Raw genomic sequence first — 27,977 nt, 5'->3', positions numbered from 1 at the left:
CTCCGTCGTTTCTAGGCCCCCAGTTAACATACAATACAATATCTGGGCACGTGTCTCGGTCTACCAACGCTTCCACCTAGCGCCATCTATCCGCAGTCCCCGTACATGTCCTCCATGCTCGCTACTTTGAGAGTCCCACAGGATGTCGGACGTAATTGTGTGTCCGCAATGAAGGTGGTATATTCATTGCCCATGAGGCGAATCAGTTATATGAAGCGTGGTGTTTTTCTTTCGAACATGCTCGAAACAACAGACATCACGCATGATTTCAATTAAGCTTGATACTCATTACTTACATCAGGGGCGGTAAAAAGTTTCTGTTCGAACGCTGTATAAGCCAGAACCCGATACCAATCTGGCCTAATCTCCATTAGCATTTTTTCCATCATCCCATCGAACACGTCAGGTTAAAGATATCCGTTTGGTTAAACGTTGTGTTTCGTTGTGTGAAGAAGTCCGTAACTGTCTGTTGTACATCCTCGTCTGACAGGAATCGTCGACCCTTCAAGGCCTTTTTTGAGGGGACAGAGGCTTGATAATCGTATAAAGAGAGATCAGTACTATACGGTGAGTGCCCACGTGTCTCCCACTTGAGGTGGCGTAACTTCTCTGTTACACCGAGCGAGGTGGCGCAGTGGTTAGCACACTGGACTCGCATTCGGGAGGACGACGGTTCAATCCCGCGTCCGGCCAACCTGATTTAGGTTTTACGTGATTTTCCTAGATCACTCCAAGCAAATGCCGGGATGGTTCCTTTGAAAGGGCACGGCCGCATTCCTTCCCCATCCTTCCGTAATCTGAGCTTGCGCTCCGTCTCTAATGACCTCGTTGTCGACGGGACGTTAAACACCAATATCCTCCTCCTCCTCTCTGTTACGAAATTTGCGATGTGAGAACATGCGTTATCGTGACATTGCAGCAGCCCATATCTCGAAACATTCCACAATGGTGATTTTCGACAGTGGTGCTGCCCCATACACATTCTGTCCTGTCTACTGGTTTTTGTCCTTCAGCAGCCAAGAAAACAATAAATAGCAAATTGCACCTCTTTGGACGCATTTGGTAGTAAGTCACCAAAGTTCATGGCTCTGTAGTTACTGCACTCGCAGCGGATAGACACGAATGCCATATTACTCGCTTGATTGAATGTCGCTCTATGTTGCATAGAAGCTGCTGCAACGTCCTCAAAAGGAAACCTTCTGATCACACCTTATCTCTGGAAAGAAACACTGTGAGGGTTAGAACAATTAATATCCTAATGAGGTGGGAGTGATGACGTGAAGAGAAGATGGAGAAGGAAGAGATCGACAGGGAGGAGGAAGGAGGATAAGGACACAGATGAGAGGTTACAGAAAAGGGAGTAGGAGAAGGATATGGACAGAGAAAGAGAAGAGTCGGAGACAGATAGGGAGAGGGGGAGCTTCAGATGGACAAAAGAAGGAAAGAGATGGAAAGAGGGAGACGAGAAGGAGTAGGACGACACAGGAAGTGTGGAGGGGTAGCTGGGTAGAAAGAAAGAAAATTGACAGTGAGGGAAGGAGGAGATGGACAGAGATAGGGGTAGAAGGAGATAAAGGGAGTAAGGAGGAGACAGAGGGGGAGGAGAAGATGGACGGAGGTAGAAGGATCGGATGGACAGAAGGGTGTGGAGCAGGTAGACAGAAAGAGTGTTGAGGTGCCAATGGACAAATAGGAGGTGGAGTAGCAGATGGACAGGGAGAGGGACAGGGCAGGAACAAAGAAAAGACATGGAGATGGACAGAGAGAGACGAAAGGAGTAGGTGGACACAAGGGAAGAGAAAGAGGTGGACAGGGGGAGGGGAAGGATGGAAGGAAGAGATGGAATAACATAACTTGCATATTTGTATATCTGGGCAATTGTAGTAGGAAATATAAAATTCTCAAATGCTGCCTTTCTCTTCAAATTGCTTATTTTGAACACAAAATGGTGCCATATGCTTCATTGAAGAATCACAGGTTGTTCAGTTGTTCTTTCAGGCAGTGTAGTTCTTTTTACAGGATTTAGTACAGTTCTTGTAAGTAGCAACTATTATTTTACGGTAACGAAGGTAAATCAGAACCACTGGTTGTGGTGAGAATGAAACGTTTTGATGTGGCAGAGCGGTTCTAGGTGCTTCAGTCCGAAACCGCGCTGCTGCAACTGTCGCAGGTTCGAATCCTGCCTCGGGCATGGATGTGTCTGATGTCCTTAGGTTAGTTAGGTTTCAGTAGTTCTCAGTCTAGGGGACCGATGACCTCAGATGTTAAGTCCCATAGTACTTAGAGCCATTTGAACCATTTTAAACGCTTTGCAAAATAATCAAAATCGCGCCAAAAGCAAATAGAGTTATTGAAAACTGAACGCGTAAAATCCGTGCGCATGTTTTGGGTACCTGAAAGTAACGGAAAAATTGAGTGAGTCTTCATCGCGGGCTCGTGCACCGCAGGTTCGCCATTAACAAGGCCCAAGCAGGCGGCGGCCGCGAAATCGGCCGCCACAGGCCACAGGCAGAGCAAATGTTTGCCGGCGACCCTGGCAACGGCAAACAGCGACAGCGCCCCACCTGTCGATCCGCGCTCTGCTGTGGCGGGGCGCGCAACAACGGCCGCCACCGACACCCTGTGTCAACCGGCCTGCTGTGTGTAGGACACGCGCCACTGCACAGCAGCGATTGTCAGCGGCGCACAAACCCGTCTCCCTGCTCACAATGCCGCTGTCCGGTGACGTCGCAGGTATCTGGTAATAACGTGGAACTCTGTAGCGATATTGCGATTATCTGAATCTCTCAAAACCATTACTCACAACCTGGAACATCCGTCGATAAAATCTGAAACACTTTTCAGCGTCCTAATTCATACAGTATCTTTTTAAAGAGAAAACTAATGAACCTAGTTCTTCGCCTGCCACTTACCGCCTCTTGAAGTTGGAGGTCTTATTGTTGCCATTGCTGTTATTCTTTTCTTCAGTCCGAAGACTTGTTTCATGCAGCTCCGAGTAACTACTGCGACATAAATCAGTTTACACCGTCTGACTGCTTTCATCCCTTCTTGCCCGCTTTAATCCCTCACACTTTCATCCAGTGCCAAATTGACGATATATTGATACTTGAGAACCGATGACATCTTTTAGTCAAGCTGTCCCTTAGATTTCTTTTCTCTCCTATTAGATTCAGTACCGTCCTGTAAGTTAGGCTATATACCAATGTAATCTTGAGCATTATTCTGTAGCATCACATTTCAAAAGCTTCTATTCTCTGCTCGTCTGAATAGCTGATCGTCCACGTTTCCCTTCAGTACAGAGCTACGATCCAGACAAATATTTTCAGAAAAGACTTTCAAACGCTTAAATATATTTTAGATCTTCTCTTTTTCAAAAAAATGGTTCAAATGGCTCTGAGCACTATGGGACTTAACATCTATGGTCATCAGTCCCCTAGAACTTAGAACTACTTAAACCTAACTAACCTAAGGACATCACACAACACCCAGTCATCACGAGGCAGAGAAAATCCCTGACCCCGCCGGGAATCGAACCCGGGAACCCGGGCGTGGGAAGCGAGAACGCTACCGCACGACCACGAGCTGCGGACTTCTGTTTTTCAGAAAGGCTTTAATTGCTTTAGCCATTTCGCATTTTATATACTATCAACTTAAGTCATTGCTATTTATTTTGTCGCTCAAATAGCAAAACCCATCTACTACATTTAATGTCTCATTTACCACCCGCCTGCTTGAATTACATTACATTCCGTTACCCTTATTTTATTTTTTTATGTTTTATAACCTTCTTTCAAGACATCATCCATTCCGTACAGCTGGTCTTCCTTGTCTTTCGCTGTCTCTGAAAGAATTTTAATGTTACTGACAAATTTGAAAATTTTGATATTTCGTCCTAAGCCATAGCTCCTTCTCGGAATTTTTCTTTGGTTGCCCATCCTGCTTGCTCAATAAACATATTGAATAACATCGGGGATGGCCTACAACTCTCTTACACTCCCTTCTCGGCTACTGAGTACCTTTCATGTCCTTCGACTCTTGTAAAAGGAGCCTAGTCTCTGTACAATTGGTAAATAACTTTTCCACTCACTATGTTTCATCCCTGTTATTTCAGTCATTATTGTCGAACGCTTTCTCTAACTCTGACCATGCTATAAACGTTTCACCTTACTTGAAGATGTGTTGTAAGATAAGTCATAGTGTCAGTATAGTGATGTGTGTTCCTACATTTCTCTGGAACCCAAACTGATTCTCCCCGAGATCGGCGGTACCAGTTTTTCCGGTCTTCTTTAAATAATCCGCTTCATTTTCTAATAATGACTAATTAAACTGACAGTTCGGTGATATTCACCCCTATCCAGCATCTGTTCTTACGTTGATGCATTACAACGGCAAACCGCCAATCCTGTATTCGTAATGCTGCAGCCGAGAAAGGTGGCACAGTGTTAGTTAGGTTTAAGTAGTTCTAAGTTCTAGGGGACTGATGATCTCAGATGATAAGTCCCATAGTGCTCAAAGCCATTTGAACCATTAATTGCTGTAATTATGTATTATCCGCCACTGGTATCCTTCCGTAAAGTCCTATTAATAAATTCTGGTAGTATATGACGCCTTTATCTGATATACACACATCAAAAAAGTTTTGCATCACTCCGGTTCCCAGAACTCTGAAGACAGAATTTGACTGTCGATGCTGTATCACAGACACAGTCCCTTTGACTGTTCAGAGATGTCAGTAAACCCGCCCAAAGATGTAAACAACCATGCATGAGCAGCGCTTATTAGATGGAGGGGTTCCAACAGCCGCTAAGTTCCGGTCATTCCACCAGGAAGGAGGTACACGGCCTCTGTTGTCTGTAGTTCAACCACGCCTGGACGGTCAATACCACGGTTCGATCACGTCCGAATTGTTACTTCGTACCAGGAAGGGCTCTCAACAAGGGAAGTGTCCAGGTGTCTCCGAATGAACCAAAGCGATGTTGTTCAGACATGGAGGAGAACTGTAGATAACATGCCTCGCTCAGGCTGTCCAAGGACTACTGCTGCAGTGGATGACCGCTGTCTACGGATTATGGCTCGGAGGAACCCTGACAGCAGAAACACATTGTTGAATAATACTTTTCGTGCAGCCACGGGACGTCGTGTTACGAATCAAACTGTGTGCAATAGGCTGTATGATGCGCAACTTCACTCCCAACGTCCAAGGCGAGGTCCTTCTTACAACCACGACACCATGCAGCGCGGTACAGATGGGCCCAAGAGAATGCCGAATGGACCGCTCAGGATTGACATATAAGTGTCTCATATGCCTTCAACCAGACAATCGTCGGAGACGTGTTTGGAGGCAACCCCGTCAGAATGAACGACTTAGACACACTGTCCAGCGAGTGCAGCAAGGTGGAGGTTCCCTCTTGTTTAGGGGTGACATTATGTGGGGCCGACGTACGCCGCTGGTGGTCATGGAAAGCACCGTAATGGCTGTAACATACGTGTCCTCTTCATTGACAACAGTTCGCGCCCCCATCGTGCACATTTTGTGAATGACTTCCATCAGGATAAGGACATTGCTCGTCTAGAGTGGCCAGCATGTTCTCCAGACATAAAGGCTATCGAACATGCCTGAAATAGGTTTAAAATGGTTGTTTATGGACGATGTAACCCACCGTCCACTCTCAGGGATCTACGCCGAATAGCCGTTGAGGAATGGGACAATTTGGACAAACAGTGCCTTGGTGAAGTTGTGTATAGTATGCCACGACGAATATAGCACGCATCAGTGCAAGAGGATGTTCTACTGGGTGCTGGATGTACCGGTGTGTAAAACATTTTGGAACACCACCTCTGAAGGTCTCGCTGTATGGTGGTACAACATGCAATGTGTGGTTTTCATGAGCAATAAAGAGGGCGGAAATGATGTTTATGTTGATCTCTATTCCAATTTTCTGTATAGGTTCCTGAACTCTCGGAACCGAGGTGATGCAACACTTTTTTGATATGTGTATATTTTACGCTTTTAAAATTTCCTGCTTGTTTAATTAAAGCGGTTTGATTGGATTTCAATGAACTTATTCTGATCCGGCACCTTACCACTGAACACCAGCTCACTACCGCTTTCACAGAGATAGTACTTTCCTGCAACGCGTATGTCACAGCCCCCATCGATGCTACGTCTAGAATAAAATCTATGAATATTACGTGTCAAGTCACAGGAAATTTTAAAAAGCAATACTACACCTACGATGCAACTTGTGCATCTATATAAAATGACCAAAATAAAACATTAAACCTGACGCCGATTCCGTAAGGAGGACTTCGGAAAGTGGGCAATGGTTATTCTGTATGGATGCAAAAGTCTCAACATGGTGTGATATTGGTCTTTAGACATTACTAAGACTTCACATATAATATTAATTGATTTTATGGTAGTGGCTTCGTTGGGAGCTGTGACAAATGGGTTGTGGTAAAACTATCTTTGGCAGGTGAAAGCAGCTGCCCTTAGGTTACAACTGTGCCTTCAGAGCATAACACGCGAACATGAGTCTTTCTAGGAAGAGTTTAGCAGTGCATGTTTTGTATTGCATTTTTACTTCTGATGGTGCCTAATTGCTTGGAAGCTTTAAAGTATGTTATGCTGCAGGGAAATATGAATACTTTTTATGGTTGTCAGTAGTTGTAGTATGGCGATGTATTGATTTTTATCCTTGTCTTACAGCAGTTGATAATGGGATAACGTAGTCCAGAAAATTGCGTTGGAAATATCACAAATTCTCAGTGCCGATTATTCAGACAGTTTTACGATGGCTTCACGACAGATAACCAATGAAACACCTTTGGGATGAGTTGGAACGTCTATTTGGTCCCAGACTCGAGCATCACACATCACTACCTTTTCTGGTTTCGGATCTCGAGGCGGAATGATGCTATTCCTCGACAGTCATTCAGACACACTGAAAGTGCCCCTAGCATCATGAAGCGGAACGATGGACACATCCCCCCATTATCGTCCACAAGCAAAGTCTGGATACTTCTGATCAGATAGTGTATGTCCCAGATAACCTTGAAATTCAAGCCTTTATTCTTCCTATTACACAGAGGTGAACAAAGTCGTCGGATACCTCCTGTCTTGTTATCATGTTGGAGCTCGGTTTGACCAGCGTAATGCAGAAACTCGACGTGGCAGGGACTCCAGGAGTTAATACAGGTCGCCTGGAGAAATACTGAGCCAAACTGCCTCTATAGCCGTCCATAATTGCGAAAGTATGGCCGCTACTGGATTTTGCGCATCAACTGACCTCTCGAATATGTTCTACAAATATTCGATTGGATCCATGTCGGGCGATCAGTGAGGCCAAATCATTCACTCGAATTGCCAGAATGTTCTTCAAGCCAAACGCGAACATTTGTGGTCCGGTGATATCACGCAACGTTGTTTGGAAACAAGGAGTCCATTAATTGTGCAAATGGTCTCTAAGTAGGCGAACATAACCGTTTACAGTCCGTGATAGGTTCAGTTGGACCAGAGGACCCAGTATGTTCCTTGTAAACGCAACCTACACCATTATGAGCCTTCACCAGCTTGGGTCCAAAGCTTAGTGGGGTCTGGCCACACTCTACTATGACCTCTTACCAAATGACTTAGAGACTCTTCTGAACAGGCTACGGATTTCGAGCCGTCTAGGGTCCAACCGACATTGTCACGAGCCCAGGAGCGACGCTGCACGACGTCGTGCTATTAGCAAAGGCCAAATTTTACAGCAGTCCTAATAGATATGTTCGTCGTAGGTCCCACATTGATTTCTAAGGCTATTGCTTTTACTGTTGCCTGTCCTTTAGCACCTACAACTATACGCAAACGCCGTTCGTCTCGGTCGAAGTGAAGACCGTCGGCCATTGCATTGTTCGTGGTGAGAGATATTGCCTGAAATGTCGTATTCTCGGCACATTTTTGACACTGTGCCTCTCGGAATATTGAATTCCTCAGTGGCTCTGAGGTCATTAGCCTCCTAGAACTTCGACCTAACTAACCTAAGGACATCACACACATCCATGCCCGAGGCAGGACTCGAACCTGCGACCGTAGCGGTCGCGCGGTTCCAGACTGAAGCGCCTAGAACCGGTCGGCCACATCGGCCGGCCATTCCCCAATGATTTCCGAAATGGAATGTCCCATGTGTCTAGATCCAACTACTGTTCCGCGTTCAAAATTTGTTAATTCCCATCGTGCATGCATAATAACGTCGGAAACAATTTCATATGAATCACCGGAGTACAAATGACAGCTGCGCCAATACACTGCCTTTTCACACCTTGCGGACGCCATACTACCGCCATTTCTATATGTGCATATGGCTAACCTCGATTTTTGTGATCTCTGTTTACACTATAAGCGAACTAGAAACAGAATTTAGTTATTTGTTGTCCTTCCAATGTTATCATTTTGATGGCCAGCTGTTTTTTGCCTTGTAGACACACGTCCTCCCAACGGTGCGGCAAGAAGACCACCTCCGTTAAGAAGACGTAACGTTGTGCACGGTCGAGTTGCCTGTCGATATGAGAGAGGTGATCCGTAGGCGTGCCACGGTGTGGGTGGCAGGTGATTACGCTTGCGGCATACACGGAGGTGGGTTTGCTGAGCCCGCCGCCCACGCAGCCGTGTCCACTCCGACGGTAATTAGCTTCACGGGCCAGCGGCTGCAAATAGAGCGACCAAAAACCACAGCTCACCTCAGCACACGCTGCCAGCATAATGCGGCTGTGTTACATGTCCGTCTACCTGACCGCAAAGAAACTGTGACAAGGCTTATGCCGCACAGATGCTTTGCTCTTTGCTGGATTGGAGCGTAAGGCAAACACCGTGTCGAGGTCGTCGACAAAGCACAGTACGTGACAGCTACAGGAGAGCTCAGAATTTCAAGTATCATATTTAGGATTAGAATGCGTATTTAGATGAAAGGCAGAAGGGAAATGAGGAAATTTGATTTAAGAAAGAGATACGATTAAACAGTTTCTACCCTTAACAGAAAGTTCAGTAATCACATCATACAATAAACTGGTGCTTTCTTCTCTTGCTCCAATAGGAAGCATCACGCTAATACATTGTAACGCCTTCTTAGCCCTCATTTTGGCAGATATGGCATGTCCAGATGAAGCCACTCATTGATGGTTCAGTCCTGTAGACTTATTCTGATGCAGGGCTATGAATTGCTACGTTTCACTCACTGTATCACATTCTCCTATAGATTTTCTATGGCATAGATGTTACGTGGTTTAAAACCCCAGCTGAGGCGCAAAAGTGCTGCGTCATATTTAAATGTACTGGCTCGACTGAGTGTAAAATTGCTTGCATTCAAGTCTGAAGATGCTCATTATAGACCGAAACATTCAGAACGTGTAACTGACGTTAGCGAATGAGCTCACAAGGGGAAGGCCTCAGAGACGGCCAACCGATTCGACTCAGATTTGGCAGGACGCTTGTGTACAACCTAAAACGAAGGAATCTAAGATATTTTGGGTCAACACCCCCACGTTTTTGAGAAAATCACCCCTAAAGGTTATGACGAGCGATCGACTCAAAGTTGGCGGGATCGATAGATAATTGTAAATAGAGCATTTTTCATCATGAAGTATGGGGTCCGAAAACGCATACTTTTCCAGAAATCGAGGAAAGAAACTTTTACAACTGCCGCGTCTGTACCCACATGGTCAACGCTTTTCGCCGATAGCGCAACGGGCCGGCACGGTAGCTCAGCGTGTTCGGTCAGAAGGGTAGCTGCCCTCTGTAATAAAAAAAACTGAGTCAATCGATCAACAACGAACTTAAAAGGGTGTCTTACGACGTCCGCCCCGAGCAATTGCGACGAACAAAAGCGAACAAAATGAGATTAAAAAAAAAAAAAAGTAACAGGATGGGAATCGGAAAACCCGGGTTCGAATCTCGAAGAAACTTAGCGGATGTTATTCTTTTCGTTTGTATTTTTCCCTATCTCAATTGATAGGGATAGGAGGGTTAACACGGTAGGTAAATTAATAAGGAATGATAATAATAAGGTAGGCAAACTAATTTCCCAAACGCCGTGAGTTAGTAAAGTATTAAACTTTTAAGCCTTGTCACATGAAAACAACTCCGAGTAAAAGTGCTGCGACAGATAGCCAACCGTGCGACGCTTGTTTACAGCGAGGCACGGGATTGAATGCACGCGGGGAGAGTTATGTTGTCCCGGTTGCCTCTTCGTCATATCACAAGGAAGGAACAGTGTAGCTGTCGAAAGACTGATTTCATTAGATGCTCTTGGTATCGTGAGTATATTTGTTTCGAATGTTAATATGACAACTACCATTCATCTAGTTGTTGGAAGAAAAGTGAGGACACGTAACAGTGACTGGAAGAACCATTGTAAAGTGACCACGAATAACCTTTTACCTGTTTACTATCCCAAGAGGTTTGAGAAATTTATTTGCCTACCTTATTATCATTCCTTGTTGATTTACTTACCATATTAACCCTCCTATCCCTATCAATTGAGATATGGAATAATACAAACCAAAAGAATAACATCCACTACGTTTCTTCGAGATTCGCAGCCTGTTACCTCGGCCGTTGCGGTATCGGTGCTGTCGGCGAAAAGCGTTGACCATGTGGGTACAGAAGCGGCAATTGTAAAAGTTTCTTACCTCGATTTCTGGAAGAGTATGCGTTTTCGGACCCCATACCTGATGATGGAAAATGCTCTATTTACAATTATCTATCGATCCCGCCAACTTTTAGTTGGTTGCTCGTCATAACTTTTAGGGGTGATTTTCTCAAAAACGCGGAAGTGTTGACCCAAAATATCTCAGATTCCTTCGTTTTAGGTTGTACACAAGCGACCTACCAAATCTGAGCCTAATCGGTTGGCCGTGTCTGAGGCCTTCCCCTTGTCAGATGAATTGTTTAAAGACAGGTAAATACAATCAGAATTGGGGGTCAGGAAGTACACGAAGGAATTGTGCCACCGTGACAACAAAATAACTCACGGTGTACGGAAAAATGAGGACATAAAAATCAGACCAGCACTGACAAAAAGGGCATTCCTGGCGACGAGAAGCATACTAGTATCTAATGTAGGCGTTAATTTGAGGAAGAAATTTCTGAGAAGGTACGTTTGGAACACAGCTTTGTTGTTGTTGTTGTTGTTGCGGTCTTCAGTCCTGAGACTGGTTTGATGCAGCTCTCCTTGCTACTCTATCCTGTGCAAGCTTCTTCATCTCCCAGTGCCGGCCAGTGTGGCCGAGCGGTTCTAGGCGCTACAGTCTGGAACCGCGCGACCACTACGGTAGCAGGTTCGAATCCTGCCTCGGGCACGGATGTGTGTGATGTCCTTAGGTTAGTTAGGATTAAGTAGTTCTAGGGGACTGCTGGCCTTAGAAGTTAAGTCCCACAGTGCTCAGAGCCGTTTGAACCATTTGAGCCATCTCCCAGTACCGACAGCAGCCTACATCCTTCTGAATCTGCTTAGTGTATTCATCCCTTGGTCTCCCTCTACGATTTTTACCCTCCACGCTGCCCTCCAGTACTAAATTGGTGAGCCCTTGATGCCTCAAAGCATATCCTACAAACCGATCCCTTCTTCTGTTCAAGTTGTGCCACAAACTCCTCTTCTCCCCAGTTCTATTCAATACCTCCTCATTAGTTATGTGATCTATCCATCTAATCTTCAGCATTCTTCTGTAGCTTCTATTATCTTCTTGTCTAAACTATTTATCGTCCATGTTTCACTTCCATACATGGATACACTCCATACAAATACTTTCAGAAACGACTTCCTGACACTTAAATCTATACTCGATGTTAACAAATTTCTCTTCTTCAGAAACGCTTTCCTTGCCATTGCCAGTCTATATTTTATATCTTCTATACTTCGACCATCATCAGTTATTTTGCTCCCCAAATAGCAAAACTCCCTTACTACTTTAAGTGTCTCATTTCCTAATCTAATTCCTTCAGCATCACCCGACTTAATTCGACTACATTCCATTATCCTTGTTTTGCTTTTGTTGATCGTCATCTTATACCCTCCTTTCAAGACACTATCCATTCCATTCAACTGCTCTTCCAAGTGCTTTGCTGTCTCTGACAGAACTACAATTTTCCATGGATTTTAATACCTACTCCGAACTTTTCTTTTGCTTCTTTTACTGCTTGCTCAATATACAGATTGAATAGCATCGGGGAGAGGCTACAACCCTGCCTCACTCCCTTTGCAACCACTGCTGCCCCTTCATGCCCCTCGACTCTTACAACTGCCATCTGCTCTCTGTACAAATTGTAAATAGCCTCTCTCTCCCTGTGTTTTACCCCTGCCACCTTCAGAATTTCAAAGAGAGTATTCCAGTCAACATTGTCAAAAGCTTTCTCTAAGTCTACAAATGCTAGAAACGTAGGTTTGCCTTTCTTTAATCTTTCTTATAAGATAAGTCGTAGGATCAGTATTGCCTCACGTGTTGCAACATTTCTACGGAATCCAAACTGATCTTCCCCGAGGTCGGCTTCTACCAGTTTTTCCATTGGTCTGTAAAGAATTCGCGTTAGTATTTTGCAGCTGTGACTTATTAAAATGATAGTTCGGTAATTTTGACATCTGTCAACACCTGCTTTCTTTGGGATTGGAATTATTATATTCTTCTTGAAGTGTGACGGAATTTCGCCTGTCTCATACATCTTGGTCACCAGATGTTAGAGTTTTGTCAGGGCTGGCTCTCCTAAGGCTATCAGTAGTTCTAATGGAATGTTGTCTACTCCCGGGGCCTTGTGTCGACTTAGGTCTTTCAGTGCTCTGTCAAACTCTTCACGCAGTATCATATCTCCCGTTTCATCTTCATCTACATCCTCTTCCATTTGCATAATATTGTCCTCAAGTACATCGCCCTTGTATAGACCCTCTATAGACTCCTTCCACCTTTCTGCTTTTCCTTCTTTGCTTAGAACTGGGTTTCCATCTGTGCTCTTGATATTCATACAAGTGGTTCTCTTTTCTCCAAAGGTCTCTTTAATTTTCCTGTAGGCAGTATCTATCTTACCTCTCGTGAGATAAGCCTCTTCATTCTTACATTTATCCTCTAGCCATCCCTGCTTAGCCATTTTGCACTTCCTGTCGATCTCGTTATTGAGACATTTGTATTCCTTTTTGCCTGCTTCACTTACTGCATTTTTGTATTTTCTCCTTTCATCAATTGAATTCAGTATCTCTTCTGTTACCCAAGGAGTTCTACTAGCCCTCGTCTTCTTACCTACTTGATCCTCTGCTGCCTTCGCTATTTCATTCCTCAAAGCTTACATTCTTCTTCTGCTGTATTTCTTTCCCCCATTACTGTCAGTTGTTCCCTTATGCTCTCCCTGAAACCCTGTACAACCTCTGGTTGTTTCAGTTTATCCAGATCCCATCTCCTTAAATTCCCACGTTTTTTCAGTTTCTTCAGTTTTAGTGTACAGTTCATAGCCAATAGATTGTGGTCAGAGTCCACATCTGCCCCTGGAAATGTCTTACAATTTAAAACCTGGTTCCTAAATATCTGTCTTACCATTATGTAATCTATCTGATACCTTCTCGTATCTCCAGGAATCTTCCATGTATAAAACCTTCTTTTATGATTCTTGAACCAAGTGTTAGCTGTGATTAAGTTATGCTCTGTGCAAAATTCTACCAGGCGGCTTCCTCTTTCATTCCTTAATCCCATTTCATATTCACCTATTACGTTTCCTTCTCTTCCTTTTCCTACTCTCGAATTCCAGTCACCCATGACTATTAAATTTTCGTCTCCCTTCACTATCTGAATAATTTATTTTATTTCATCATACATTTCTTCAATTTCGTCATCATCTGCAGAGCTAGTTGGCATATAAACTTGTACTACTGTAGTAGGCGTGGGCTCCGTGTCTATCTTGCCCACAATAATGCGTTCACTATGGTGTTTGTAGTAGCTTACCCGCACTCCTATTTTTGTATTCATTATTAAACCTACTCCTTTATTATCCCTATTTTATATTGTATTTATAACTCTGTATTCACTTAACCAAAAGTTTTGTTCCTCCTGCCACCGGACTTCACTAATTGCCACTACATCTAAATTTAACCTATCCATGTCCCTATTTAAATTTTATAACCTACCTGCACGATTAAGGGATCTGACATTCCACGCTACGATCCGTAGAACGCCAGTTTTCTTTCTCCTGATAACGACGGCCTCTTGAGGAGTCCCCGCGTGGAGATCCGAATGGGGGACTATTTTACCTCCGGAATATTTTACCCAAGAGGACGCCATCATCATTTAATCATACAGTAAAGCTGCATGCCCCTCGGGAAAAATGACGGCTGTAGTTTCCCCTTGCTTTCAGCCGTTCGCAGTACCAATACAGCAAGGCCGTTTTGGTTAGTGTTACAAGGCCAGGTCAGTCAATCATCCAGACTGTTGCCCATGCAACTACTGAAAAGGCTGCTGCCCCTCTTCAGGAACCACACGTTTGTCTGGCCTCTCAACAGATACCCCTCCGTTGTGGTTGCACCTGCGGTACGGCTGTCTGTATCGTTGAGGCACGCAAGCCTCCACACGAACAGCAAGGTCCATGGTTTTGCTTTGTATGGTAGCGAAATGTCGACTGTGGGAAAACCGAAACAGAACAGAAGCAAAACATTGTAGATGTAGTGCTAAAGACGAACATTGAAAATTACGTGGACTGAGAAGATAAAGAATGAGGAAGTTCTCCGCAGAATCGACGAGGGAAGGAATTTATGTAAAACGCTAACAACAGGGAGGGACAGGGTGATGTGACTCTCTTACGATATCAGGAAATAACTACCATTGCACTAGAGGGGCTGTAGAGTAAGACAGAAATTGGGAAACATCCATCACATAATTGAAGGCGCACGTTTCAATCGCAGGAGGCATCACTGAGTATACAACCACGCCTACCCAGGCTCGACTCTCGATGCACCCTTACAAGCCTCAGTTTTGCCGGTACCTCTCACCTTTTTCTGCTTGCTTTACAGAAACTACCCTGCATACTTTTCTGACCTACCACTGTCCAAAGGAAAGATAGCGTGGACAAGTGAATTAGAAACGGCCTAGGGGTTGTACGTTTTCTTCTGAAGAGGAATTTGTTCTTTTTTGAAACATCCTAAGATGACGTGTCGAACTCTGACACGAACCCGGAACATGACCTTGATTGGAAAGTTGGAGAGAGTTTCCGGCAGACTTCAATATGAGAACGGGTCACGAGTCGTGCATAGGGAGCTGAGTCGGTGACAGCACTGAGCATGGAAGCATAGTTTCGAATTCTAGCCTCGACATAGCATGCAGTTTTAATTGAAGAGGAAGTTTCGGTAATGGAGATATTTGTTTAAGATACCGAGAACTGCAGGACTATAAAAATCTCTACAGGCCTCCTTTTGATAACAACCCATTTGTGCCTTTGAGCACAGCATATCATGTTCATTAAGTGCCCGTGTTACCCGACTATACAGGCGGTCGTGATCTTGGAGAATGGAGTCATAATTAAATGTGGGACTAATGGTAGTTAAAAAAATCCTCGATAACATTTTCATAACAATGATGCCTGCACTTATTTGTAAGAAAATGTTGCACACGAAACAACAACCCTCCAGCTACAGTTCCTAAATAGCTTTCCCGCGTTTGTTTGACTACAAAGCCAACATTGTTCAGTGTTGCAGAACAGTAGGCTGCCCGTCGGCATTCACCAGTAGCTGACATTCCAAGTACCGGGAAAATGTTTCTTCCGTCCATAGAACGTCGTTAACGTGGATGCAGCCACCACTCGCCACATTTGGTCAATCATATGCATCAGTACTCAGACTATGTTCTGTTTTACACAACTACTAATTGTGACGTCTTAAGTGGAAATGAGCACCGTTAAGCTGCACTTGCCATCGTAGTCGACACAAATTTTGTTCATAAGTGACACAGAAATTTTACAGTTTCTAATAAGGTTCTCTACACTGGGGTGATATCAGTTTAATATAAAGCAGGCGGTTAGGTTACAAGTTTGCTTACTTTGCCGTTTAGAAACACTCCGCGCCTTTGCGTGGAATATACACCCCTCAGCCACGTACCTCTGATGTATTGCACTCTGTGCCCAGATCAGCGTGATATGTAGCAGACTTCTGTGGAAACTGGGAAGTCCAGGAACTTGTTATTACAACGTGAACCAAGTAACATTACCTGTAATATCCGTCGGTGCTTGGCAGAACATGATAAAATACGAAATAGGAGGCACTTCCTAATTTCTGCACAATTATATTTATTTGGTCACCATTAGTCTTTGGAATTCTTAGGCCACTGTCAAGGGCCAACTGAACACAGATAAAATGGCGTGTGACGTATACAGACATTACTTACTCAGAAGTACAAAAAATACAAAAATGACAACGTGTAGAGCTTTTAGAAGATTGTGTATTCGGACAACACTGCGAAGGTCTAAGGAGAAGATACTCTTTCAGGTGTTGCAGTGGTGCACGGTTAACAAACTGGTAATATCTGTGGCACAAACTACATAAACTCTTCTCAGGCGAACGATTTCTCTTCCGTTTGTAACTATCCAGGTGTCATTACACGAAAAAAAAAACGAAACTTCTAGCATTTTAAGCAACGTGCTACTCAAAAAGCAATCAATATTGTAGATGTGACTCCGAGTGCTGACTCTGCTTGCTGTGAATTACCGCTACACATTCCACACCTGGTGACTGGACGAATGCCAGTGTGATAACGTCACTGGAAGCAGTGGAAGGTGGGCGTACTGTTCATTTCCTAGTTTTATGTGTGATGTCGAGTCTATATCAACGAGGGCTGTTCGGAACGTAAGATCCGATTCGACGCGAAAGTTCTCGCTTCCCACGCCCGGGTTCCCGGGTTCGATTCCCGGCGGGGTCAGGGATTTTCTCTGCATCGTGATGGCTGGGTGTTGTGTGTGATGTCCTTAGGTTAGTTAGGTTTAAGTAGTTCTAAGTTCTAGGGTACTGATGACCTCAGAAGTTAAGTCCCATAGTACTCAGAGCATTTTAACCATTCGACGCGAAATGGAAGCGACGGTGAAAATCTAATGAAGTTTTGCACAAATGTTTTGGGCAGTGTCTCTACTATGCCTGTCGATAACCTCAGTCGTTCTTTTCACTATGGTATTTGTTTGAAACTATGTATGAAGACTGTTTAGTAACACTGTACTTAAAGAGTGTTAATTCCGTCCAGTGTGAGCTGACCAGGAATCCAGTCTCTTTATGTCTTTCGGTGCCCTTTTGGGGCTGTGTGTCTCAATCTGGAAGTTCCTGCATGCGCCAAGCTAACATTTTGCAGTGTTAATACACTCCTGGAAATTGAAATAAGAACACCGTGAATTCATTGTCCCAGGAAGGGGAAACTTTATTGACACATTCCTGGGGTCAGATACATCACATGATCACACTGACAGAACCACAGGCACATAGACACAGGCAACAGAGCATGCACAATGTCGGCACTAGTACAGTGTATATCCACCTTTCGCAGCAATGCAGGCTGCTATTCTCCCATGGAGACGATCGTAGAGATGCTGGATGTAGTCCTGTGGAACGGCTTGCCATGCCATTTCCACCTGGCGCCTCAGTTGGACCAGCGTTCGTGCTGGACGTGCAGACCGCGTGAGACGACGCTTCATCCAGTCCCAAACATGCTCAATGGGGGACAGATCCGGAGATCTTGCTGGCCAGGGTAGTTGACTTACACCTTCTAGAGCACGTTGGGTGGCACGGGATACATGCGGACGTGCATTGTCCTGTTGGAACAGCAAGTTCCCTTGCCGGTCTAGGAATGGTAGAACGATGGGTTCGATGACGGTTTGGATGTACCGTGCACTATTCAGTGTCCCCTCGACGATCACCAGTGGTGTACGGCCAGTGTAGGAGATCGCTCCCCACACCATGATGTCGGGTGTTGGCCCTGTGTGCCTCGGTCGTATGCAGTCCTGATTTGTGGCGCTCACCTGCACGGCGCCAAACACGCATACGCCCATCATTGGCACCAAGGCAGAAGCGACTCTCATCGCTGAAGACGACACGTCTCCATTCGTCCCTCCATTCACGCCTGTCGCGACACCACTGGAGGCGGGCTGCACGATGTTGGGGCGTGAGCGGAAGACGGCCTAACGGTGTGCGGGACCGTAGCCCAGCTTCATGGAGACGGTTGCGAATGGTCCTCGCCGATACCCCAGGAGCAACAGTGACCCTAATTTGCTGGGAAGTGGCGGTGCGTCCGTGCGTCGCTGCGGTCCGGTCCCAGGTCGACGGGCACGTGCACCTTCCGCCGACCACTGGCGACAACATCGATGTACTGTGGAGACCTCACGCCCCACGTGTTGAGCAATTCGGCGGTACGTCCACCCGGCCTCCCGCATGCCCACTATACGCCCTCGCTCAAAGTCCGTCAACTGCACATACGGTTCACGTCCACGCTGTCGCGGCATGCTACCAGTGTTAAAGACTGCGATGGAGCTCCGTATGCCACGGCAAACTGGCTGACACTGACGGCGGCGGTGCACAAATGCTGCGCAGCTAGCGCCATTCGACGGCCAACACCGCGGTTCCTGGTGTGTCCGCTGTGCCGTGCGTGTGATAATTGCTTGTACAGCCCTCTCGCAGTGTCCGGAGCAAGTATGGTGGGTCTGACACACCGGTGTCCATGTGTTCTTTTTTCCATTTCCAGGAGTGTATTATGCTTGAAATCATGGTTTGTTATTATTGAGTATTTGATGCTAGTAATTGCAATTTCTGTCTGTTGTAGAGTTCAGGGCCCTTTCTGGGGAGTAGTTATTGGATTTGGCCTGTAAGTGAAGCTGTGTGTGCTCAGCCTAAAGGTACTCACGTGTGGGTCATTTATGTGTGCGAGCTTGTATTTGCACACTCTCCTACTCCATGTTGAGGAGTTCTTCAGATTATAGGTTTATAGTTTAGCTGGCCATCTGCCATTTGGTGCGTTTCCCAATTACATTGCCTACTAGCTACTAAGAGGCCACAGTCAAGGTATACCTTGACTTTTTTAGTCTTGTTTATTATGTAGCCAGTCGGGTTGGCCCAGCGGTTCTAGGCGCTACAGTCTGGAACCGCGTGACCGCTACGGTCGCAGGTTGGAATCTTGCCTCGAGCATGGGTGTGTGTGTGTGATGTCCTTAGGTTAGTTATGTTTAAGTAGTTCTAAGTTCTGGGGGACTGATGTCCTCAGAAGTTAAGTCCCATAGTGCTCAGAGCCATTTTATTATGTAATTATTCCTTTAAATAACTTTTTACATTGCTTCTTGCTATTGCTGGGAATTTTATTAGCGGACCACTCGCATACTGAAGTTTTAATTGTTGGATTTTTAATTGCCCATTTAATTGTTACTGTCTACGTTAATGTTTATCAAACTTGTTTTGCTGTTTGTTGTTTGGTATATGTTGAGAGATCTGTATTGGCAGCGGTTAACGCGTTGCTATTCTGCTGGCCCGGGGCAGGAATGCGTTTCCCTTTTGCTTCGGCAGCTTTCCTGTCGTCGCACGAGTCGAAAAGTGCTGTCAGGTCATACGCGATTCCGCAGATCTCCCGTTCCAGCCTCAAGTTGAGTAGTTTATTGTTATTCTTTTGGTATCGTGCCATGGCGGGGTTGTCGCCGGATTAGGAAGTAACTGACGCATTATTTCTGCTATTGCAAGGGCCATGTGGGAGTGTGATATAAGTCTCTGCGGAAGCTGTGCACTGAGTTTCTTGATTTTCTTAAGAGAGTTAAGGGTTTAATTGTCATTATCATTTTATTTGTGTTTTAGGGACCCGGTAGTTTATGTAAGTAGCTAACGGGATTTATGTGGAAAAGGTTTGTGGCCAATAAGTGACGTACTATTGTTGTTTTGGTTTTACAAAAAGGCTCAAATGGCTTTGAGCACTATGGGACTTAACACCTGAGGTCATCAGTCCGCTAGAACTTAGAACTACTTAAACCTAACTAATCTAAGGACATCACACACATCCATGCCCTAGGCAGGATTCGAACCTGCGACCGTAGCGGTCGCACGGTTCCAGACTGAAGCTCCTAAAACCGCTCGGCCACACCGGCCGGCTTGGTTTTACATATGTGGGTGGCCTTTGTGTAGCTTGGCCGTATCTTATCTATATGAGAGCAGAATAACCATTGGAGATGTATGCATTGTATGTCTTTTTTGTTAATGTTTGCTGAACTTGCTGTTGAGGTATTAGCTCACAGTTGTGATCTAGTAGCGGGGACAGATTTCCGCTACAGGTTTATTTAATTAATTAATTAACTCTTTGTAGTCCAGCAACCATTGTGTTGCACAGTTTACATTGTTTGAGTGCTATTTGTAATTTTATGTATAACGCAAGTGTCCTTAACATGGAAGCGTGCTAGGCCCATAAACCAGTGGTCTGTGGATCGTAAACACGCTCTGTCACCAACGGAGACCAAGAACCAAGACTGGGATGAATTTAAGGAAAACATGTGGAAAGGGGGTCCAGCTTGATGCATCATTTATTATTACCAAACAAATATTTTTATTTAATAACAATTCTATCATGACCCAGCTGACTAGAAATTAAATACACAATGTATAAGGACATTTGCATAATACATAAAATTACAAATAGTACCCAAAGAAATTGTCAACTGAACAGCCAAGTCGAGGCAGACTACAAACAGCTAGATCACAGCTGTGGGCTACTTCCTCAACAGGATTTGAATGTAAGTTCAACAAAAATTAAATAAACGACATTAAAATGCATACACCTCCACTGATTATTCTGCTCTCATATAGACAAGATACAGCAAAACTGTCCAAAGGCTACCCACATGTAAAACCGAAACAACAGTAGTACTTCACTGACTGGCCACAAGCCAGCCGCTGTTGATAAAGAGATGTAGCGTTAAATGGGTTGCCACTGACTTGTACGGTATTACACGGGCTGCCATTGACTTGCGTAATATAATTATGACCAACATTAGAGCTGTCAGACTTTCATCCATTTCGTTTGCACTGTGAATGCTGCATCTCGCCTGTATTTAGATGCCCATGAAAGGCTGAAGTGGAAAAACTGTAGGGTAAGTTGAATGGGATAGATCTGGCCATCGCCACGAATATGCATGCAGGTGACGTTTGCCGAAGTACAAACATTTTGTGGATATAGACGTAATATTTGCAACAAATACGGACGTGGCTTACTCCCAGCGTTTCCGAGTTAAGCAGTAAGCATTTTTAGGCTAAATATAGCGAAAAATAATAATAAAAAATAAATACAACCAGTAGCTTTTTATTTTCGTTATTGTTATTTTATATTAATAATCTTTGCTAAAACCATTGACGCCAGCTGTACTATTTTTAACGACACATGAAACTTTATGCTACACCAGGACTCTAATTCGAATTTCCCGTTATTCGTTAGCGGTCACCACTTCAACATCCCGGACCGATCAAAACCAACACATGCTCCCCTGTCCAGATTCCCTAAGGCTTGCACAGTATGTGATACCCACAACAGGGAAAGACAACGTGACTATAGTCGTTTCTAGCCCGTCGAGGCATGCACTACACATTTTATTTTAGAGTGTCTGTGTTTTACAATTTCTAATGACCTCTTTGCCGTCGGGACGTTTAACATTAATCTTGTCCTCTGTGTTTTACAATGTCCGTATATTATACACAATGTCCATTAGACATGCATAGCTGGGCATTGTATATAAAACACAGTCACTATAAAATACAGACAAACGACGTAAGGCTACTAAAAATCCCCTCTCCCTTTCTCCTCCGTAGCACCACCAACGCTATTGTTTTATCGCTTCGTCACTTCGATCGCTGCACAAACAAGCGATAATTTAATCGCGTACCGGTAAGCTAAAAGGTGTTAAAAGTTAATCACGTTTCATGCGTCAATGTGTTTGCGAGACTTACATATCAAAATAACGCTGTCATATTACATGCGCTACAGTCGACTGACAGCTGTAGAGCATACAGATATCCGACATCAATCAGAGTAGTCGCTTTCGACTGACATTGTTTCTGCTTTGATTAATATCCGGATTAAGACGAATTTGCTTTTGGAATTGAGAGTCAATGAAAGATATAATTTACTAACGTTGCAATAAATCTCAGTTCTGTACAAATGTACTTGACTCACCAGCATACCACACGAAGTGGAACATACCGATTGCTATCTGTTTTACGTGATGTAAAACATAGCTGATCTCCGAAGATGAAAATAAAAATGGTACTTGCTGAATTCAGTTTACACTACGTGTTTATTTTTCATAAAGAAAGACACTTCTACATTTTAGTTATCTGCAAACATTACTATGACACGTTCAGACACTCAACCCATCATATTGGCCATATTCATTTATGTTTTTCAGTTTTGTTGTACCACGCTACCGCTTCTTAGAAATATTTTAAATATCGTATCTCATTTCTCCATACTAATAAGGTCTGCGTATAATGACTAACATGCTCACATGGAGAAGTGGCATTTCGATGATGCGTCTTCTTCCCAGGGACTGCTAAAACGGAACTATTGCAACTTAAAAATTCTGGGAAAACATTCCCCTAAAATATATTTACAGAAGAGTATTCCACATTTGCATCGAAACGTATTTTACAAGCAAAGTCCGTGTCCTTTAGGCGTGAACGCTATCCACATTGTACGAACAACTACCATGAGGAACTTATGCAATCAAGTTACGAATTCTGCCCCATGAGTAAAGTAGATAAATCACAAGTGTTTTCAAACAATTAAAAAAAAAGTATGTTATATTTTAGACAGATATAAAAACATTCAATCCCAAGAACTGCTACACGATCTTAAAACTTGAAAATTCCACCATTTTTCTGTATAGTGACTGTTCTGGTGAATGTATTTTAGTAGGTGATGGGACAGTTCCTACAGCTACCTGTTGTACATCGGGCTGAGTTGTTTAAGTATTGTACGAGCTGTAATGCCACTTCCTCGGACGAGAAATGAAAATAAAAAATTAGATCCAAAATTCCCAAAGATTTCCCCAAAACAAGTTCCAAATTCCACGAAAAATGAACAAGCTAACAAATTTCCAGTTAACACTATTATTTGAATATTAACCAGTAATTGAATCAGGAATCAAATACTTAGTAATTTATTAACATACGAAATAAAGATAGGATTCCAGTAAAATCAAACTCAAAACTCAAAATCATAGTAAATCACAAAATCATTATAATTAAAATTCGCTAAGGAGAACCAACGTTCTCAAAGAATACTCCGGGATAATACTCTTTGAGATTTGTGAGTAATGGCTAAGGATAATTCAATCCATAGTCACTACGTTACGAGAGTTAGCCGAAGTAGGTCATACTTTTGATTGCTCGTATATGTAGGCGCAATTAGATTGTTTTTTCAGAATTGATTATTGCGATCTACTATGACGCAGTGACACGATACTTTGACTTCAAACATTACGTTATTTAGAATTCAGATAGAGAACTTGCATTAGACACAAGTGACTTTTAATTAGATAACCTGAAGTTAACACTAGGAAATGAACACAGATGGACGATTTTATTCGAAATAGCTAATGGACTATGGAACTTTGCGATAGTCACGAAGCATATAATTTACAATTCCCTCCAACACCTGGGAAAGCTTCTTCCTCACGGCTCTGTTAGGAAGTAACGAATATTGTGTAATAAACCAGCATACCGTGTCAATTCACGCATTTATCATTCAAGTTTTACAATATTATTTATAGAGATAACGTGCTGCGATATTATTTGACTGAAGCGCTCGGCGCTTATATAGAAACTTCTTGACGTTAGGAATTAATAACACTGTTACGACTGATTATAGATTTGAGATTACAACCAGTCTCAAGGAAATATGGTGTCGCTGGAACTAATTTGAACTTATCATTAATATTTAAATAGCAACTGATAAACCATCGGTTATAAACGATTTAATTACGACATTTAGTGAAGTCAATACCTCGCACAAGTCGCGAGTTCAGTTCATCAACGTTCTGTTTCTAACGTCGATACCGATACATAAGAAATAACAATCTCATTGCTCTACCGCTGAGTGTTAGCCAAGACCGAAGATCCGAAGGACGTTACAAAGCTCAGCGTTTACATTGAACGCTAGTGTCATGAATTCTATGACATTAATCCCTTTCCATCCTACAACATAACTCTGTCGAAAAAACTATTTATTTGTAGTTTTATGTATTGATCGAAGACGAATCCATGTGACTTGGTTTAGTCTGAAGTGTGGAGCTCACGTAGTCTGTCAAGACTAACAAGTGAGTTGAAAAAAGACGTTCATTTCGTTTCAAAATGGAGAAAAAAAAAATTCGCGAGATGAGTCAAAGCGTTGTCGTTGATCTGACAGGAGCATTTGCGGTACTGTTCTTACGACAAACCGATACGAATTGCTCTCGGAGAAACGTCAGGACGCTAAGCTCTATCAATAGTAGTCTGATAATGGTCTGTTCACTTGTAATGAAAATAGTCAAATAAAGGCCACCTCACTGTCTTGCAGAATTGCCAGTTACTAATAATGTCAAACTCTAGGAAAAATTCCGAGGATGATGTCACATATTTCCGTTTTTAGTCTGAAATATTATGCACTACTTTCGTACGAGGATTACTGCCAGAGAAAAAATAAAAACTAACGTTACACGAAGTTAAAAGAAAAAGAATCTTATTAATTAAACTGTGGAAAGAGCCAGAAATGATATATTTGGACTGAAAAAAATGCATGAATTACATCAAAGTTTATGGTACCATGCGATACATATTTTATTGTGAAAACATAAACGTGTACCGAGAAAAAATAAAACACGTGGGTAAGAGACATGAAATTCTTGCACTGATGCAAAGGAAATATCTTCGCTTATTTTAACAGAACTAGTGAGTGGAAGAGATAGGAGAAAGTGTGTGTCACATTATTTTGAACAACTTCTATTTATCACAATTGTAAACACAGGAAACATTTTAAAAATCCCAAGATTATCTTTAAGGGAAATCGTTAATATAATCCCGGTCAAAATATATGATAACGATACTAGTAATGAACACAATTTCAAACAGTTGATTCCAAGACGTAGGTCAGTTGAACGTATAACTGAATGAGTTGAAAGCCCCAACTAATACACAGATAAATGATTTTGTGACTGCACCATCTTCAATCACAAAAAAACTGAACACTCCACTGATGAAGAAGACTCTCGCAAAAATTCTATACCCAAGGCAGCGCACACTACGTGTCTGTTTAACAAAAGAACAAATTTGCTTGCATTAATAGCACCAGTATAATAACCAGACACGGCTCCCGCTAATGAACATCGACTAAGTATTTCAGAGCGCTCAACATGTTCCACTACCAGCAGGAAGTCTATCTAATCCACTTGTAAAAACATAAAGTTCAGTGACAGCGGCACTGGCACCGATACCGACGAGAACGTTAATACGGCGGTGAGGCGAGCGACCTGCTGCACGAAGGCGATCCGACTCATCGACCCTTGCACACGGACATCTATATCACAAGAGAGGACGCGATGTGTCTGGCAAGGACTGGCTGGCAAAAGACGGCGCCGCGCCACAGCAAGTCCCGATGAGGCAGCGCGGGTATTCAATTCGCAGCAACCCTTGACGACTTAATGTCGGCACAGAGACGAATTTGTTTTTAATTTGGACCTAACAGAAGCTTCCGGAGAGAAAGTTGTTAAGGCAATTGTAAAATTAATTTTGATAACACCTGTGATATCATTACTGTCTCTCTTTACCTAAAACGAGATCAACTTCGTGCACTAAGAGCGCTAAGACTTGATGCCGCCGCCAGGATTCTTGTTCTGACGGCTCGCCTTAATACGACCGAGAATATTCCTGTTAAATTCTGTTGTGGGTGGTGTTCGCCACAAAGAGGATAAGTGCCCAGTGTGGCGTTGTTCTCTCTCGTCTCGATGGTGATGGATGTCCCAGTCGAGATGACGTGGAACTGCGTCCGTCGATCACGACAACGCCAATCAACTCCTCGCATGGTTTGGCAACTTTCAGATACTGTATCTCGTAAGTGATATCACTGTCTCGATGGAGCAGCATGCCGGAGTGTGTGCGCCGCCCTTACTTGTAATGAAAGCAATTCTTCACTTGTAAATGTAGCGACTGCACCACTCCGTAACGCGATTGACCTGAAATAACCTAAAGTCCCTTGCTTGTTCGCGACAGACCCTTCAGTTCACGCAAACTTGCTGACTGTATTTCTTATCCCCGGTTTGAGAATGGCTATTCAAGCGTTAACAAATAGTTTCTCGAATCATCATTCCATCACCCAAGCCGAGCCCACATTATGAATTTTGCGACGATATTAAGTTGTTAGTTGTTATTCCGTCGTCAAGGCATTGCTCCGGCGCTTATTCAAAAACTGCACGACGTAACTCCAGAGATAACATACCCTTGAGCAGTGTTCAAAATGCTTCGTAATTTTGGTGTAAAGTTATTTCTGTTCACCTTTGAATTATCATTTATTCACTTGAAACTTTTATGTTATTAGAATAATCAGTTATTTTCATGAATACGCTTTAAATGTCCATGAAATGATTTAGGTGACACGGAGAATTAAAGTTGAATTAAGGTTTATTGTTCTTCTTAATTACTGTCTGTCCCTACGCTGAGCACATTCACCGATATGTCATCTAGGGCATTATGTCCGTTAACATCAGTAATCCTGACTTTGACGATAACTTCTGACAATACGGCGAAATTGTAATCTCTTCGTGATTACGTTTAGTTGTGGCCTACTCAAGTCTAATAATCGAGTTTATGTCGGCGACCAGTCTCTTTCTGTGTACTTTGATGTTCGTGACTATTAAGTACCACGAAGGCTAAGTCCCATCACAAATCAGTAATCACACGATTCACTCTTCTGTCACATACATCAAAATCCCGTTAGTTGTCTAACGGTAAAGATGATCCTACTTCAGTCCGATTTTTGACTAATATTTTCAGGCTATATCGTAAAAGTTTCCTTTAATTTACGTCTGTGGTCACAAACTTTTTGTTTATCGTAAAACTTTAAATTTCGAGTCAGTTTTAAAACAAATCAGCAGCGCTTAACATGCGTACTACTGTTGCAGAGTACAAGTGAAGTTAACATCCCCAGTGCCGAGTTACGTTGTAGTCACAGCGAACTTACAGCTCGATGCGGCTACAACTCTCTTCTAGGATAAATGTTATTTCTGGTCGATTTATGGTCTGGAGTTTACCTTCGTAAATAATAATTTTTGAATTCTTTTTTTAAAGTTTCTGTTTTGTATCACATGCTATTCTTTCATGCAGTCCTTTCTTTATGATTATCATTAGTAGTTATATAACATCCCTGTTAATCAAACTGACAAGAGTGTAAATTTTGTTGTCAGAAGCTGCCGTCACTCTCAGGATGACTAATTTTGCTATTTCTTTTGCTACAAAAGGTTGGTCACTATGGGTTCTATATTTGGGGTGTTACACCAGGTAGCCAAAAGAAAAACCGAACTTTATTGACAATACCTTAAGAGAGTAGAACCGAAACAGCCTCTAAATTAATACAATTACAGATCATCCTGAGCTAAGGATAAGAGTATGTACGAGGACGTGGTCTCCGATTGACGTACGCTGCACCCCAACGAGTGGAACTCTTAACAGTGCAGGATTGGCCCAGAAAACTGACACCTGCCTGGAGAGCAGCTGGGCGACAAGGCCGTACCCGCAATCGTGCCTGTGTTGAGCGGAAGCGACCTAGTGCCGGCGGTAATACGGTGTATCCGGCGGATGTGGCGCCACAGGATGCTGCATCGGTTGCTGCAGGTTTGACGTGCTGCGATGGCACTGCAAGCGCCTGCAAGAGCGGCAACCGCGGTGCGCTGCTGTGTGGTTGGTAGCTGGATCGAAAGGGCCAGCCACGGATACCACATTCCTCTTCCC

Source organism: Schistocerca nitens, chromosome 1 (assembly GCF_023898315.1).
Source record: "Schistocerca nitens isolate TAMUIC-IGC-003100 chromosome 1, iqSchNite1.1, whole genome shotgun sequence".
Classification (NCBI taxonomy): Eukaryota; Metazoa; Arthropoda; class Insecta; order Orthoptera; family Acrididae; genus Schistocerca; species Schistocerca nitens.
This window is presented reverse-complemented; position numbering follows the sequence as displayed.